We start from the raw sequence: 17708 nt of genomic DNA on the forward strand, positions 1-17708 counted from the left end.
AGAGTGAATAAATTGTGTATGTCCATACAATAGAATACTACTCACTAATTAAAAGAGCTAACTACTGATATATACAACTACCTGAATAAGTCTCAAAACATTTTGCTACAGAAAAGAGGACAGACACGAAAGAATACACAGTGTATAGTTCTATTACATGAAACTCAAAATCAGGCAAAATGAGTCCATGGTGATAGTAATCAGAGCCAAGCTCCCTGCATGGGGCGACCATACCACCTGACGGGGAAATTTGAAAGCTGCCTGCTTCTGCACCAGGCCAGTCAAGGGCTGGACAATCAGCTTCCTGCTGGGCCCCACTGACACCACTTCTGTGGGGCAGTCAGAGCACTGCCTGATTGCATGGATGGAAGACCAGCTCCCTGTTTGACCTTGATAAACTCAGGAAGGGGATTGGGTTGGGGAGGGTGCATTTGTTCTGTGGGTGTTTGGTTGATGTAGGGTAGACACTGCCCAAAATTTTTTTTATTGTTAGTCTGCTCTTTTGCTGGTCCTCTGGTTAGAGAGAGCACACTTTTCTTGGAGCTTTTTGTCTGTACTGGTTGGCGGCATCCTGGCCTGGATACAGGAGAGGCAATAAAGAAGCTCAAGGATTGCTTCTCAGCCTTTTGGCTAAAATCAAGAGTAGTATCTGTTCTTATCAGTTTAATATCTGATATGTCCTCTATCTAAGGACAATATATTAAATCGATTTTTGGAGCAGGGAGATGGAATAGGATCCTTCCAGTCCATCCATTGACCTGGAACTTCAGTACCTCTGGGAATGCTGCACCTCCTTAGGGGATAAAAAAAGGTCAAAGAACTCATTGATGTGTCATTCCACAATTCCCAAGGTTCTTAGGGAGTCTGCCCTCTTCTTTGCACTTTTCAGAGTCTTCCTATGCTGTTTATTATGCTAAATCCAGAGATGTGTAGTTGTAAGAAAGGGGGACCTGGATGAAGCAGGGCTACTCTTTGCACTGTTTGAGTTAGAGGCTCTATAAACTGTAAATCACTGTGATTATCGTTATGATTTTGCCACTCACTTAGTGAAAGCAGCAGTATGGATCACCAAAAAGTTGCTGTCTCTGTGATTTTTTTCATTGTGCAGGAAGTTGCATTTTAATGGGTGTCTCACAATTTTCCAGAGCCTCTGGTTTCAACGGTAATAGAGAACTTTTACTCTCTGTATCTGGGACAACCCATAACAGGAAATACATTGCCTCATTTTAACAAGTGTAGCCAGAAGAATAATAAAACTTTGCCAGGGAAACCCCAAACAGGAGCTCCTGACAGAGTAATACATTTTAACCCCATGTTGAAACAGCAGTATATTCACCATTAAAGGGAAACACTAATGAATGTGTGAAGCGGATTTCTTTTAGATTGCATATTTTCTCATTTTATTGTATTTTACTTGAAAAAAGCTTTTTTGAAATTATAAAAATCCATACCTATTGTTGAATCCAGACCTAAAAGCATTATATTAGGCACAACAGATTCAACAAAAAATTGTTTTGAAATATTTAAGTGAGTAAGAGATGCCCACATGTTCCAGTGGCTGCCCCTCCAATGGCTTTGATATCTCCATGAACGTCACTGAAGAGGGACCCCACGCTACTCATGGAGCCCTGTTAATTCCCACCTCAAGAGCCCAGCATCATAATCTGAGTAGGTGACCACCGAGACCAGCCCTGTGATGATCCACATCAGAGGACAGCAAACTCCAGTCCATGCGCCAGATGTGGCCCATCAGCTGCTTTTGTAAATAAGGTTTCATTGGAACACAGGCATTTTCATTCTTGGAGATACTAAAGCTGCTTTCAGTTACCTACAGCGCAGTTCAGGAGGGGTGCCAGCCTACATGGCCCCCAAAGCTAACATGTTTGCTGTGTGCCCCATTACAAATAAAGTTTTCTGACCACAGCTCTACATCCCACTTACCTCAGTCGCTGTTTCCTTCACTGGCTCCTCTTCATCTTCCTGATTTATGAACCCCAGAATCTTCAAGGGCTTACTTCCTAGACACCCCTTCATCTCTCATTTACTCTTTGGGTCAATGGTTCTCAATCCTAGCTGCTTTTAAAAATCATAGGGAAAGCTTTTTTTAAATATTGATATATTGATGTCACTGCCAGATACTTTGATTTAATTAGTGTGGGTAGGGCTCAGTCCTCAGAATTTTCTGAGAGCTCCCCTGGTGATCATAGCTGTACAGGCAGGATTGGCAACAATTACTCTAGGTGGTTTGTCTTGTCTCAAGGCTTTATATTAACTGCCCATCAATAACTCCCCGATTCTGTCTCCAGTCCCAATATCTCCCCTGAATTCCACAGTCACATAGCCAACTATTTTGCTGACATTTCCACTTGGATTTCTAATAGGCATCTCAAACCTAACACATCTAAATCAAACTCAGGATTTCCTCTCACACTGTTCCTCCTCGTCTCAGCAAACAGTATTCCATTCTTTCAGTCACTCAGGACAAAAACCTTGGAGTCATTCTTGATTCCTCCCTTTTGCTTATGTTCCATTTCTAATCCATTAGCAAATCCTATTGCATCTTCAAAACATATGAGAATCCAACCACTTACTCCCATTACCACTTGAGCCAAGCCATAATCATCTCTCATGGGATTGTCACAATGGCCTCCTAGTTTCTGCCCTTTGCTCCCTACAGTCTGTGTTAAAACAGAAGTCAGAATGACTGTGATAGAACATGAGTCAAATCAAATCACTACTCTGTTCAAGTCTGCTAATGGCTTTCCATTTTTCTTAGAGTAAAGACCAGTCATTACATTGGCCTCAAAGCCTGAGAACCCAGCTACCTGTCCCCTTTCCCTCCATCTTTGCATCCCAGCTTGTTTCTCCTCAATCACTCTGATTGAGCCATGCTGCACTCCTGGACATTCCCTAAACACATTTTCTTCCCCAGAACACTTGCCCCTTCTGCCTAGAGAGCTTGCCCCCACTCCCAGATATCCCCATGGCTCCTTCCCAAATACCGCCTTGCCAGGCATGCTTGCTTTGACTGTAAATTCTGAAATAGCTTTCCTAAATATTTTCCTCCCTCTTATCTTGCTTTATTTTTTATTCCAAGGGCACTTTCATATGATAGTTATTTGTTTGTTAATGCTTTATCTTCCCTCACTAAAATGTATGTTACAATTAGAGCACAACTGCTGTGGTTCACACCCCAGGGGCTGCACATGATTGTCTATGTGAATGTGCCCCTGACAATTGTGCAGTGCACACCCTGAGCACCTGCATGAGGTAACCTTGTATTAAAACAAAGTGTTTAGTTTAGTTCACTGATCTATTTCCAGGGCTTTGTACAGTGCTTGATGCAAAGTAGTCTCTCAATAATGTTTCTTAGATGAATAGTTGAATATGTGTTAGAGTTTTGCCTTGATGGATATCCATGAAAAAAGATGCTAGCAGCTACTTTTCTATACTGTTTACCATATAAATATTATCCTTTTTGATAGTTTTATATAACTGAGAAAGGTTTTTTCCTTCATCTTTTATTATTTTCTCATATGAATTCCTATTTTCCTTTTGCTTTTTTTCATGGGCAAGATGAAGTCTTCAACCGGTTATTTGACTAGCTAGCAACCCCTACTATTTATTATCACTGAAATTCCAATTTAAAAAAATGATACTCTTTAAATGGCATCATAAATATATTTATATTATTTATATCTATATATTGGACTGAAAGTGCCATAGATGTAAGGATTTTGTTTGGTTCACATCCTGACCCATATTAGGTGCTCAGTAAATACTGGTTAAAGGAAGAAAGGAAAGAAGGAGAGATGGATATAGTACAGCTCACAGGGGTCAAAAAGTTGTTACTAAACTAGCTGGAGGCTTGCCTATTAGTGCATCTGATTCACACAGACAGTGAGAATAGAGTATGTGCTCCTTTATATGGGTTGACTGTCTTCATCAATCAAATTCCAAAGATTGTTTCCAAATATTCATATCTGTACAAAAAAATCTAAATACAACATGTAATTGCTAAAATCATAAACATATGCCAATGAGTGGATAAAGAGCATGTGGTGTTATATATATATATATATATATATATATATATATATATATATATATATATACTACACACACACACACACACACACACACACACACACACACACACACAGGAATATTATTCAGCCATAAGAAAGAAGGAAATCCCATCATTTTCAATAACGTGATGAAACTTGAGGGCATTAAGTTAAGTGAAATAAGCCTAACAGAGAAAGACAAGTACTGCATAGTATCACTTTATGTGTAATGTTTAAAAGGAAAAACAAAATCAAATTACAGAAATAGAGAGTAGAAAAGTAGTTGCTAGGGGCTGGAGGGTAAGGGAGGTAAGGAAAGGTTGGTAAAAGGGTACAAACTTTCAGCTATAAGATGAGTAAGTTTGGGGATCTAATGTAAAATGTGATGCCCCTAGTTGAAAGCACTATTGTCTAACTGAAATTAGTCAAAGAATAGAATACAAATGTTTTCTCTCTCACACACAGACATATACATGTATACACACACAGATAAGTATGTAAGGTGATGGATTCTTAATTAGCTACATGGGGGAATCCTTTCATAATGTGTATGCTTAACAAATCATTATCATGTACATTTTAAATATCTTACTTCTTATGTCAATTATGCCTCAATAAAACTGAAATTAATTATTTTAAGAGGAACTTGACAAAACAGCTTGAGTCACAAATGTAGTTAAGAAAATGTATTTCAGAGTCATACTGATCTTGCCATAAATATCAGTACAGCTACTTTCAAAAAAAATCATATATATCTGATGTTTTTGAAATAGAATTAATAGGGATAGTCAGAATTTTATTTGAAAACATGACTTTAATAAATATCCACTTATATAATCTAACTTGTTGAATAATACAGTGAAAAACTTCAATGCCATTATATAATTAGGAACATTATCATGTAAATATTAGGTCTGAACATAGGTCCTTTGCAGCAAATAAAACTGTAGGTTTTAGCATGCTGGAAATCACATTGATTTTGTTTGTTTATTTTTATTATACATTGTATTTATATTGATTATCTTGATGAATTTCTTGGTTGTTGTTTTGATAATGTGCTTCCTTTTCTTTTTCATTTCTACTTTGAAAAGAAGTATCCCTGGAGTTTAAACACTAGAATGGACAGAAGTCAATACTTCCCAAAAGCCTGAGAAGATATTTTTCTCTTCCATTGCCAGTGGATTATGGTCTGCTACAGAAAAAAAAAATCTTCTTTATGATTATAAATGGAAGAACAAACAAACTGATACATAGGAAAGGAAGGATTGATTGTTCAACACAGATGGAAAAAAAAGTCATATTTTGTAAAAATCTTTTCAGTGTCTCTACATTGCTTGAATTATGCATCATGCACCTTTTCATAAAATGTCACCAATGTCTTTTCTCCAGTCAGCTTGTAAATGCTATATCTGTTAAATTACTTGTCTTGAGCCACATAATTGCATACTCTAGGCAACTCATTTTCCAGATGCTAGAGGAAAGAAACTCAGTCTCAAAATTATACCTTCTGATCTATGGATAAGGGGAAAAAGTCTTATATATACTGTCACTTTTCCTCAGAAAAACTGCCATCTCTTTAAAAAACATTGTTGAAAGCAGTAAATGATGCAGAACAACAAGCTGTCAGAGGGGAGACAAGGGATATTTTAAGAACTTGCATAACATTTGTAGAAATTCTCGGTATTGGAGTAGACATCATAATCTTGAGAAAGGTTGCACTGAATTCAAATGACTGATCTTTACATGGATGGAGAGGCATTTTTGCCCTAAAGGGAAAATTTTCTTCCGTAGAAAGGAACTCTGTTCAATTTGTGCCTTTCCTATATATGTTTTTTGCTTCAAACAGATTGTTATAACAACAAAAAAGTATGGTAACTGATAATATTTTAATCTTTTTATCTTAATTCCTTTAGTCAACTCAAGAACGAAAGACTAAACATCGCTGGGGCATTGAGAGTGGGGGTGGTGATGAGGTGAGAAATATTTTTTCCTGGAAGAGGCCAAAGAAAAAAAAGAATGCAATTAATGAATACTTTGTAATTTGAACAATGAAGAAAAATGTCCAGAGGGGAGTAAATTCAAATGGGAAAAAAGTGGTTTCTTCTTTTAACACATTCTCTATCTTTAATATAAACATTTAATTAACTGCTTTATCTTCCAGTGAGAAAAAGAAAAATAGACTGAAAGAATAAATACTAAATCATCCTAAAGTCGACCAGGAATGAAATACTAAATAAAGCTATCAAGAACACGGCTTGCACTTAAAAAAAAAAAGATGTATAGAACTAAAATGAGATGAGAACATTTTCCTTATTTCCTACTTTAATTAACCAACCTGAGCCAGTAGCAAGATAATCTGAGTTCAAAGTATTTAAGGAGACTGAAAATTATAGCCTCTATCTGTGAGATTCTTCTTACACTGGTGGGCATTAAAGAAAACAATCTCAAACAACGAGAAGTCTATCATTTCTCAATCAAGCTTTCTACCTTTGTAGCATGGGTTTTATCTGAAAGTATCTATACATATTATAGTTGCTGGATTGAATAAAACAAAGGAGAAGTATCTATAAAGCTAATGTTGCTGAGTAATTTAAATGATAACTAAGTTTTGAATGGCATTTCTATTTCTGTTTTGCTGATTCAATGATGCAAGTAGATACTAAGTCTAAAACTTTAATTGCTTTTGAGGATAAACCTATCAGTGATTTTTACCTAATTCTTTTCTGACCTAGATATAGTTATAAATATCCTATATGAAAATGCATTTCCTTTCTCTTCACTCCCACACTCATGCACACACACAAACTCACATACCCATTCATGGTTAAGTACAGGGTTTGCAAACTCACTGACAAGGCCAGCAACATAATGGAGGAGAAAAAGCTCCATATGAGACAATATGGAGTAGTGAGGACTGTAGAAAACTTGATTGAACAGATCACTTGAGGGGGTGTAGCTGTTAATTATTTCCAGTCAATTACTGATACACAGGAATTTAACTCAGTATTGCAACATCCTTTTATTTTGCAAGAGAAGTCATGAATCCATGTTTTATGAACTGTCCCAATGTTTACATACTGTCAATCCAACTAAATAAACAAAGAAACAGATAAGCAAACAGAACATCTTCTTCACTAAAAACTTTTATCTGTAGGCTTTATTTAATCAGTTCCTTACCAGAATGTTGATTCTAGCTTGGCAGACAATATCAGGAGGCTTAGATTTCAATTTCCCCTTTCTATACCCTAGCTGGGAGGGCTTGGACAAGTCCTATAAGATAATGGATTTGCACCAGAAACACAAACTGATTTGACATATTAGAGTGTAAGAGAGTTTAGAGAACATATTATCCCATCCATTTATTTTAAAGAGGAAGATGTTGAAATCACTGATTTATATATGAGGTCCTAGAGGAAAATAATGTCAGAGCTGACACTAGAAACATGGCTTCAGACTCACAGTCCAGGGAGCTACTCAATGAGAATATTAAGGTCAAAGGGGATGTAATCATGACTATAGCTTTCAGTTTTAAAAAATTCATTTTTTTAAGTACTGCTAGAGGATTGGGTCTATTCTGTACCTACCCAGCCTACACCATAGTCCATATCTTATCCTCAAATACATGTTGAATGAATGAATGAAGAAATAAAGAAATAAATCATGGTATTCAGGACAAAAAGGTCAGCATTAAGAAGCCAGTGGCCAAAATAATAGAAGAAAGTTGTAGTTCAGGAATAAATAAACTGAACTCAGGTAAAATGCCTTATAGTTCATTACAAACATTAAAACAGACAAAACAAAAACTCTTTCCTGATGAATCTCTGATTTAGAGCTGAATAGCAATATAGTTTTTCCTAGATCTGATTTCTGGTTGCTCCTTACTAATGCTAGAAATTCAATTTATCGGCTACATCAGAGTGCCCTGCAGAGAAGTATAAGTCTCTGCTGAATGTAGGAGATTAAAAGAAACTTAATATTAAAGATGGTTTATATGATAGTTCACAGAAAATACAGCCAAGTCAAGTAAGCCCTTGCTTGCAGCTTTTTACAAACCAATTTTTTCAGGAAAAATGTATATACTTTATGGAGTTCTGGCCAGAATTTAATTCATGTTGTTCTTATATTCCCCATGAATGCCTGCTGCTGTCAAGCTCAAAACCTTGTCTACTATCTTCCTCTCCAATTGGTCTACTGATTAATTTTTCATTTTTATGAAAAACTGAAATGTAAGATGAATAAGATAAGCGTCCGATTCTTATGAAGTTAGGGATTTATTTGAAGTATTTTATCAAGTATCAAGCAGAATGTATAAACTATTCACATGACAGTAAATGAGTATGATAAATTATGCTGTCAATGTTACAGTTTTGATGTAATAGGGCAGTTCCCCTGTATAAAATATTCCTTTTGCATAAAATTTTAACTACCACTTTTTCACCTTGTCCTCTAACATTCTTGTAAAATGGGGTGTCAGTAGAACATGTAAGGGAAGGTTGTGAATTTTATTTATGATTCGTTGGTGCTAGATTTGTAGGTATCTGGCTGAAAAGGTCAGGAGTGATTGGGTAGAAATAGATGGACTGTGACCCAGAACCATGGTCAGTGCCACTATACAACACCCATGTTGATTGTGGCTAAATCCAGTTTGAATGTTTGTGGAGCTTCTATCAATTGTGGTAGAATCACAGAAACAGGGATTTTGAGTAGTGTCCTATCAGTGCAAACAGACTCTTCCACTAAGATGAGAAATGAATTTCAGTGGGTCATTCAGGCCATTTCCTTTGTGTATGTGTTTGTTTTCAGGCCTCCTTTTCTCTCCATATGCAATTCTAAGGAGATATTTCAACTCACTGAATATCTATTAGTTGGTCTATGTGTGCCCTATTCTGAGACACAACTGGCTACTCTTGGAAGTCACAAAACTTTCTTTGTGAAAGCAATTAACTTTTTGAACACTTACCACATGCTAGGTAGGCACTAGGCATTAATTTCCACGTATAATCTCACTTGTCTTGTAATAAAACTATCTCAGTTTGGGTCTATCATCATCTTCCTTTAGTCTAAGATTTAGGTTAAATCATTTGCCTAATCCAGGTCCAACTATAAAACCTAAAATGTTAACTTCTTTTCAAGGTTTTGATTTCATTTTTTAGCTTCCTGATAAAGAGTAGGGGCTCAGTAATTGTCAGAACATTATCATCACTCATTTCAGCCATAAAGATAAACTCTGGAAAAATACTCGTGTGTCTACTTGAATCTGGCAGACAGCCTCAAGTGTGTTCTCTGCCCTAGGTCCCTAATCCCTTTGGCTTTGTGTCCGTGGAGATTTGTGCTGTTTTGTCAGTCACAGCTCACTGTTGACTCAGATATTTCTCCCAGCCACCAAAATCCCCTATCCTTTTTAAATACAGATTACTGAGAAGTCTTATTTTCTCCCTCCTCTAGTCACAGAAATATAACTCCTGAATGTAAGTGTTGATGCTTAGCTTCATTAAGAATATTCATATAATTCTTCTGATCTTTGTTCTTTTATAAAGTTTAGACAGATCCAAGAATTATGATGTTTCAGTCACTTTCCTGATCCTGAATAGCAAACATCCATGTAATGGATATTGGTCATTTTTTGTATCACCCAGTTTGAACATGATTTGTACTTGGGGTAAATCATTTGTCTGAATCAAGCTGGAAGCAGAGGCCCCAGCCTCCTACTATAGAACTCAAGGAGGCAGAGCCCCTCTTTTTGACTCTGCCAGCTGAGGTAAGGCCTATGATTGGGACTTGCCATTCACATGATCTGGCCAGGACCTTAGAATTTTAGGAGAATGATATGGAGATGCAAGGATAATGTGAACATATGGAGGTGGCAGTGTGGAAAATGCAGCTTTGAAGGGCCAAGGTGTGGGGTTGGCACCTGTGCCAGTTTCATGGCATAGCCTTGCTAGTTCCTGATGCCTATGATTCTTTAGTCCCTGAGCTTCTACAGAGTTTGTTCTTCAGCCTTCATGTAAACTTCCACCCAAAACTCCCCTTGGTGCTAAAGTAGCCAGAGTCAGTTTTCAGATCTTTAAATTGAAAAGATACAGGTCTCTTCTTTTCTTCTCCACTGTTATTTGCCTGGGGTGAGGATCCGTCATCTCACAAGTGGACCACTGCAACAGCCTCCTGCCTGGCTCCCTGCCTCCTGCCTGGCTCCCTGCCTCCACGCCCCCATCCATCATGTTCTAGCCTCCTGCAGCCAGCCCTCTTAGGCCATCAGTCACAACTGCAATTCAGATTAGGCTGTTCATGGCATCAAACCCTGCAGTGGCTTTCCATCACTTTAAGACGAAAGCCTCAGTCTCTTACCTTGGTCACTTCCATTTTAAACCTCACATCCCATCACCTACTCCCACACTCCAGCTGTAGGAGCCCCACTGATACTCCATTACACTGATACTACTCCCACTTCTGAGCCTTTGTGCTTTTAGGGTTGCTAGATTTAAAAAGCTCTTTCGTTGCCAGAGATACAAAAAAATTTGTTTATTTGAAATCCATATTTAACCAGACAGCCTGTATTTTTGTTTGCTAAATCTGGAAAGTCACTACTTGCTAGTCCTTGGCCTTGCCCCATTCTCTTTTACTTCCTCAGCGTGTCCTCACTAAATCTCTGTCTAAAGATGCCACCCCTACTGGTCACTCTGTCTTTACACTCAATTTATCAAAGTACTTATATTCTCTGAAGTTACTCTATACTTCGATTTGTGATTATTTGTAGCCGTACCTACTTTGGATGTGTCTCAACTAGAAAGTGAATTCTGTATGGACAGTGCCCTGGACTGCTTTGGACCTTGTTGTACTCTAATACCTAGAACTGTGTACAGTATGCAGTAAATGCTCAATAAATACATATTGAATAGCAAATGAAATTAATGTCTGGCAGCAAGCCAAAAGATAACCCCCAATTCAATGATTTTATGTAAAAGCTTTATCCTTTAATTTAGTTTTTAATAGTGTGCCACCCTAGAACTCAAAAAATAATCTATAAAAATAAGAAATTCTAGACATCTATATAAGTCACAATGAGGCCTATTACCCAGCATCTATGGTTGTGTCAGTAGGAATGCTCAACAGGATACTGACTCCTAGGAAGCTATGTGTAGCTTCTTTCCTCAATGAAAGCAGGATAATACACCATTTTTCAAATCTAATTTGGTTTATATTCTTCATCTGAAATGCAAGATGGACACAATGAAGACATGGCTTGTTGTTTTCATATTTCTGCTTGAACAGTGAACTGACTTGAAAAGGACCTCTCATTGTTCCATTCACTTTTCTGACGACTTGAATGTTCCTTGTGTTACTTCCAAGATGATGAATGGGACCCAAGGGCCTCTTGAGCTTATCACACAGGGAGGCATCTGTTTTTTCCCTTTTCAGCATAGCCTCATAAAAGCTACTGGCACTTTGATAGAGTTAGGTATCTAGCTGGAGGCTTATAAACCTGGGAAAATGAGTTTGTATTTTACAATGTAGACATGCATATTTTTATTAATTTGGAGAACAGATTCTCCTAGGAGAAACAGATTCTGCTTGAGTTGTCTGCTAGTCTTTCAATTGTTCTGAATTCTCAGGCTTAAATTTTTTTTGACTACAGCTGCAATGGTTACAGAGAGATGCAGCCTTTCTGTAAGTTTAGGAAGGCTGGAGCCAGACATGAGGTGAAATTGAGAAGACACATCACTGTGACAAGAATCCCAACCAGACCTGAGAGAGGCAGAAAAGTAGAGGGAGGAAGGGAGAGAAATAGAAAAAGAAAGAGGAGAGAGAGGGAAGAATTACTGATATTGTAACTGAGAAGTCCAAAGGTAAATCTGGTTCAGGAATGATTTGATCCAGGGGTTCAAATGAATCCATCTCACTGTTTTTGTCTCTAAGTTCCACTTCTTTCCTCTTTGGCTCCATTTTCAATAAGGTTGTTCCTAAAATGGTGGCAGGCATGATGGCTGCCAATCTCTCCAACTATCCATTTTATCCAGCTAGTGACCTCAGAGAATAAATAAGAACCCCTTTTTGCTGATTTTATCAAATGTCCCAGAGCTGATTCTCATTGGTCTAACTTGATTCAAGTACCTATCTCTGAAGAAATCACTATCACTAAGGGGATGGGATATACAGATTGGCCAGTCCTAGGTCAACTCCTGTCCCTTGATCAGACAGTAATGTAAACTCTACCCCCGTCATACTGACTGTGAGTGGGGAAGGGATGATTTATTGAAGAAATTTAGGGTGCTGTTTCTAAACAGAGAGGGAATGATTCTATAGCCTTCTTCCCACATTCTCATCCCTTTCCTCACAATATTCTACTGCTCATAAACTAAAAATAATGTTCCAATATCTCAGTGAATTTGGGGAAGTCAGATGCTGCCATCACTTCATTGCACCAAAAATGATACTGCAAATGTGTTAATGTAAACCAGACAAGACATAAAGCCAGCTTTCAAAACAGTGGATATCAACCAGCAGAGCTGTTTTCTTTCAGGGAACAAAGTACAGAGCAATGAAACTAGAAATAAAATACACAAATAAAACAAAAAACACCCCATAAACACACAAATGCTAAACAACATGCTTTTAAATAATCAATGGATCAATGAATAAATCAAAACAGAAATTAAGCAATAGATGGTAGCACATGAAAACAAAAGTACAACAGTCCAAAACTTGTGGGACTCTGCAAAAGCAGTTCTCAGAGTGAAGTACATTACAATACATGCCTACCTCAAGAAACATGAACAATCCCAAACAAACATTCTAAACTCACAATTAAAGAAACTAGGAAAAGAACAACAAATGAAACCCAAAGTCAGTAGGAGGAGGAACATAATAAGGAACAGAGAAGAACTAAATAAAATAGAGAATCAGGAAACAAAGAAAAAAAACTGAATGAAACCAAGAGTTGATTTTTGAGAAAATAAAAAACAGATAACCCCTAGCCAAAATTATTAAGAAAAAGAGAGGACACAAATGAACAAAATCAGAAATGAAAAAAAAGAAGTTGCAACTGACACCACAGAAATACAAAGAATTATTGGGGAATTCTATGAAAGCCAGGAGAAATGTAAAAATTCCTAGAAAAGTATAACCTTCCAAGACTGATTCAGGAAGAAACAGAAAATCTGAACAGACCAATCACCAGCAATGAAATTGAATTTGTAATAAAAAAAAAACTCCCAACAAACAAAATCCCAGTACCAGATGGCTTCATAATTGAATTTTACCAAATCTTTAAAGAAGAGCTAATACCCATTCTCCTTAAAAGTATTACAAAAAGTGGAAGAGGATGCAGTACTTCCAAACTCATTCTAGGAGGCCAGCATCACACTAATACTAAAACTAGACAAAGGCACTACAAAAAAAGAAAAACTTGGACCAGTATCTCTGATGAACATAGATGCAAAATTCGACAAAATATTAGAAAACTGGTTGCAAAAATACGTCAAAAGGGTCATCCATCATGACCAAGTTGGATTTATTACAGGGATGCAAGGCTGATGCAATATTCACAAATCAATCAATATTATACATTACATTAACAAAAAAAAGGATAAAATACACAATGATTTCAAAATATGCTGAAAAAGCATTTGACAAAATTCAACATCCATTCATGATGAAAACACTCAAAAACTTGTGTATAGAGGGAATGTCCTTCAACATAATAAAGGCCATATATGACATACCTGCAGCTAACATTATACTCAATGGTGAAAAGCTGAAAGCTCTTCTTCTAAGATAAGGAACAAGACAAGGATGCCCACTCTTTCCACTTTTATTCAACATAGTACTGGAGGCCCTAGTCATGGAAATCAGACAAGATAAAGAGATAAAAGGCAGATGACATGATATTATATATAGAAACTCCACAAGACTCCACCAAAAAACTATTAGAATAACTGAATTCAGCAATGTTGCAGGACACAAAATTAATACACAGAAATCTGTTGCATTCTTATATACTAACTACAAACAGTAGAAAGAAAAATCAGGAAAGCAATTCCATTTATAATTGCATCAAAAAGAATAAAATACCCAGGAATAAACCTAACCAAGGAGGTGAAAAACCTGTACTCTGAAAACTATAAGACACTGATGAGAGACATTAAAGAAGACACAAATAAATGGAACTCTATCTGCTCATGGACAGGAAGAATTAATATTGTCAAACTAGCCACCCTTCACAAAGCAATTTATAGATTTAATGTAATCCCTATCAAATAACAAAGTCATTTTTCAATGAATTAAGAGCAAAGAATCCTAAAATGCATATGGAACCATTTAAGACTCTAAATAGCCAAGGCAATCCTGAGGAAAAAGAACAAAGCCAGGGGTATTACACTCCCCAACCTCAAGCTATACTACAAAGCTACAGTAATTAAAACAGTGTTGTACTGGCACAGGAATACAGCCATCGATCAATAGAACAGAACAGAGAGCCCAGATATAAACCCACACATATATGGTGTTTAATATTTGATAAGAAAGTCATGAATTACAGTGGGGAAAGGACAGTCTCTTCAATAACTGGTGTTGGGAAAACTGGACAACTACATGCAAGAGAATGAAACTGGATTGCTGTTTAATGCCATACACAAAAGTAAACTTCAAATGGTTTAAAGACTTAAATATAAGAAATGAAACCCTAGAAATCTTAGAAGAAAACAGGCAAAAAAACCCTAAGAAAACATAAGCATGAGCAATTTTTTCCTGGACACATTTCCTTGGACAAAGAAAATAGAAAATGAACAAGCAGAACTACATCAAACTGAAAAGCTCTGTACAGCAAAGGGTGCCGTTAACAGAACAAAAAGGCAACCTACAGTATGGGAGAATATATTTGTGAATAACTTATCAAATAAGAGGTTGTCATCCAAAATATATAAAGAACTCATATACCTCAACATCAAAAAAAAAAATACCTGATTAAAAATGGGCAGAGAACCTGAACAGACTTTTTTCTAAAGAAGAAATATAAATGGCCAACAGGTTCATGAAATGATGCTCCACATTGCTAATCATCAGGTAAATGAAAATCAAAACCACAATGAGGTATAACCTCATACCAGTTAGAATGACCACTATTCAAAAGACAAAAAATAACAAATGTTGGTGAGGATGTGGAGAAAAGAGAACCCTCCTACACTATTGGTGGGAATGTCAATTGGTGTAGCCAGTTGAAAAGCAGCATGGAGGTTCCTCAACAATTTAAAAACAGAAATACTATTTGACCCAATAATTCCACTTCTAGGAATTTACCCAAAGAAACAAAATTCCTGATTCAAAAGATATATACATTCCAGTGTTTATTGCCATATTATTTACAATATTCAAGATATAGAAAGCAATCAAAGTGTCCATAAATAGATGAATGGATGAAGAAGATGTGATACAATGGAATATTATTCAGACACAAAAAAGAAAGAAATCCTGCCATTTGCTACAACATGGATGTACCTAGAGGGTATTATGCTAAGTGAAATAAGCCAGGCAGAGAAAGATAAATAACATATGAATTCAATTATGTGTGGAATCTAAAAACAAAACAAAACAAAATGAACAAAACAGCAGTAGACTCACAGACACTGAGAGTGACTGGTGGCTACCATGGGGGAGGAGTTGGGGTAGGTGGGATGTGAGGTTGAAGGGGATAAAGGCGTACAAAATTCTCAATCATAATGTAAGTTGGTCAGGGGGATGATAGTACAGCATGGAGAATACAGATAGTGATTGTGTAACGTCTTTCCATGTTGACGGATAGTAACTGCACTAGTGGGGGTGAGGATTTAATAATAAGAGTAACTGTTGAACCACTGTGTTATAACTTGAAACCAATATAAGATTGTGCATCAACTATACTTCAATTAAAAAAAAGGAAAGTATAAAGTAAACCAAAGACCCTCTCTTTGCAAGACATTCATATACTATATTCCTCTTGCTATTTCTCTCAATTCTCTGAGCTCCTAGTATTTTTGAAAAAAGCAGGCTTGAGTAACAATAGAGACTACCTACATTATTGATCTAAATTTGACTTACATATGAAACAATAATGATGCTTCCTTCTTAAATGTATAACTCCTTCATAGTCCACAAGTATAGCCCACATTACTGTGTGCACTCTATTCCCAAGCCACTGAGAGTACAGTACTATCAACAACCCTATGAGGCAGATACTATTATTATCCCCATTTTGCAGATAAGGAAACTGAGGCATAGAGAGATTAATTAATTTATGTAAGATCATAGTCATTAAATTGTAGAGCTAGGATTCAAATACAGGTATTTTGATTTGGGCACCTGTGCTGTAATCATTAGATTTTGTTTTCCATAAAAAGATTTCATATGTATGATCATTCTTATTGAAGTGGTATAGTTGGGCATTATCAGCCAAACTTTACCAATGAAATAGTGTAGGCTTAGAGAAGGGAAAATGGCAGGTCTCAGATTTTCTGGTATCAGCATCTTCAGTAAGTCCTGGTTCATGCTCTAAGCATGACAAGTTCACCCGGAAGTGAATACACTTTGTATTATATTGATCTCTCTCTTTCAACATTTATACCTACACTCAACTTCTTTCACTAGTTTTCCTGATAAACGGTTTGCTTCTCATGACTCTGGATACTTTCATTAGATCTAATCAGTTTATTTACCATTAAGAGTGTGAGGGTGGCACAGCAGAAAAAGCCCAGATGTCAGTAGTGGGACTGAACTTGTGTCCACGAACTCATGACCTGTGTGAACTTAAGGAAGTTACTCAGCTTTTCTGAATTACATCTCTGCATCTGAAAAATGAATATAGGAACACTTGCATACTAAGTGATGTGAGGATGACTACTATATATATTAAATGTGTGGCACAAAGCAGGAAGTGGTAGATCTATTAACAATGATTTAATAGGCCTCAGGTGTTTCTTACATCACTGTTTCCTGATTATGTACTTTTTGCTTGTGTGGACAGTTTTTGAAGACCTATCAGATCTTGCTTGCTTTGCAATGGTCTTTGTGGGTATACTGCTCAAGACAACACAACTTCTTACTTGCCAGCTCTTGAGTCTCTGGATATAAACATATGCATATTTAGTTTTTATGAATATAGCAGCGAGTTGATGTTTCAAAATAGTCAGAACGCTAAATATGGTCCAATGATAAATGTTCAGCAGGTACAGCTTCCATTTACTGATTCACTATGTGCCAGACATTTTATTACTGTCTATAGACTGAACTGAAGAAACAGGATTGAAGAGGAAATGTAACTTCCCCAAGATCACAGAGCTTCAAATGTGGAGAACCAGCCCTCAAACTCATGATCCTACATTCTATTAACTCCTTTCCATCCTCTCTTCCTCACTGTCTCTTTGCTCCTTTCTTTACCTCTTCTTTCCCTCCCACTCTCCCTTTCCTTCTTTTTTATTCAACAAATGTTTCCTGAGATCCTACAAGAATGCCAGATATCTTTCAAATGTCTCAGACAAAAAGATGAAACAAACATTTCCAGATATAGATAACTTAACAGCCTTCAAATTAATATTTTGACTAACCTTGGCGTTCCCATGAATGAGTACTGAACCAGACCTCAGATCTTGGACAATCCACTGGGTCCTAACCATT

At 36.8% G+C, this 17708-nt stretch overlaps 1 non-coding gene across 1 annotated transcript; it reads left to right on the forward strand.

Moving 5' to 3' along the window:
* The first annotated feature begins 610 nt into the window (after positions 1-610).
* LOC118972577 (U2 spliceosomal RNA) lies at positions 611-795 on the forward strand. The gene has a single exon (XR_005061609.1). It is a non-coding gene; the product is annotated as a U2 spliceosomal RNA (small nuclear RNA).
* Positions 796-17708: the final 16913 nt, after the last annotated feature.

This window comes from Manis javanica, chromosome 3 (genome assembly GCF_040802235.1).
Source record: "Manis javanica isolate MJ-LG chromosome 3, MJ_LKY, whole genome shotgun sequence".
In the NCBI taxonomy this organism is placed as follows: Eukaryota; Metazoa; Chordata; class Mammalia; order Pholidota; family Manidae; genus Manis; species Manis javanica.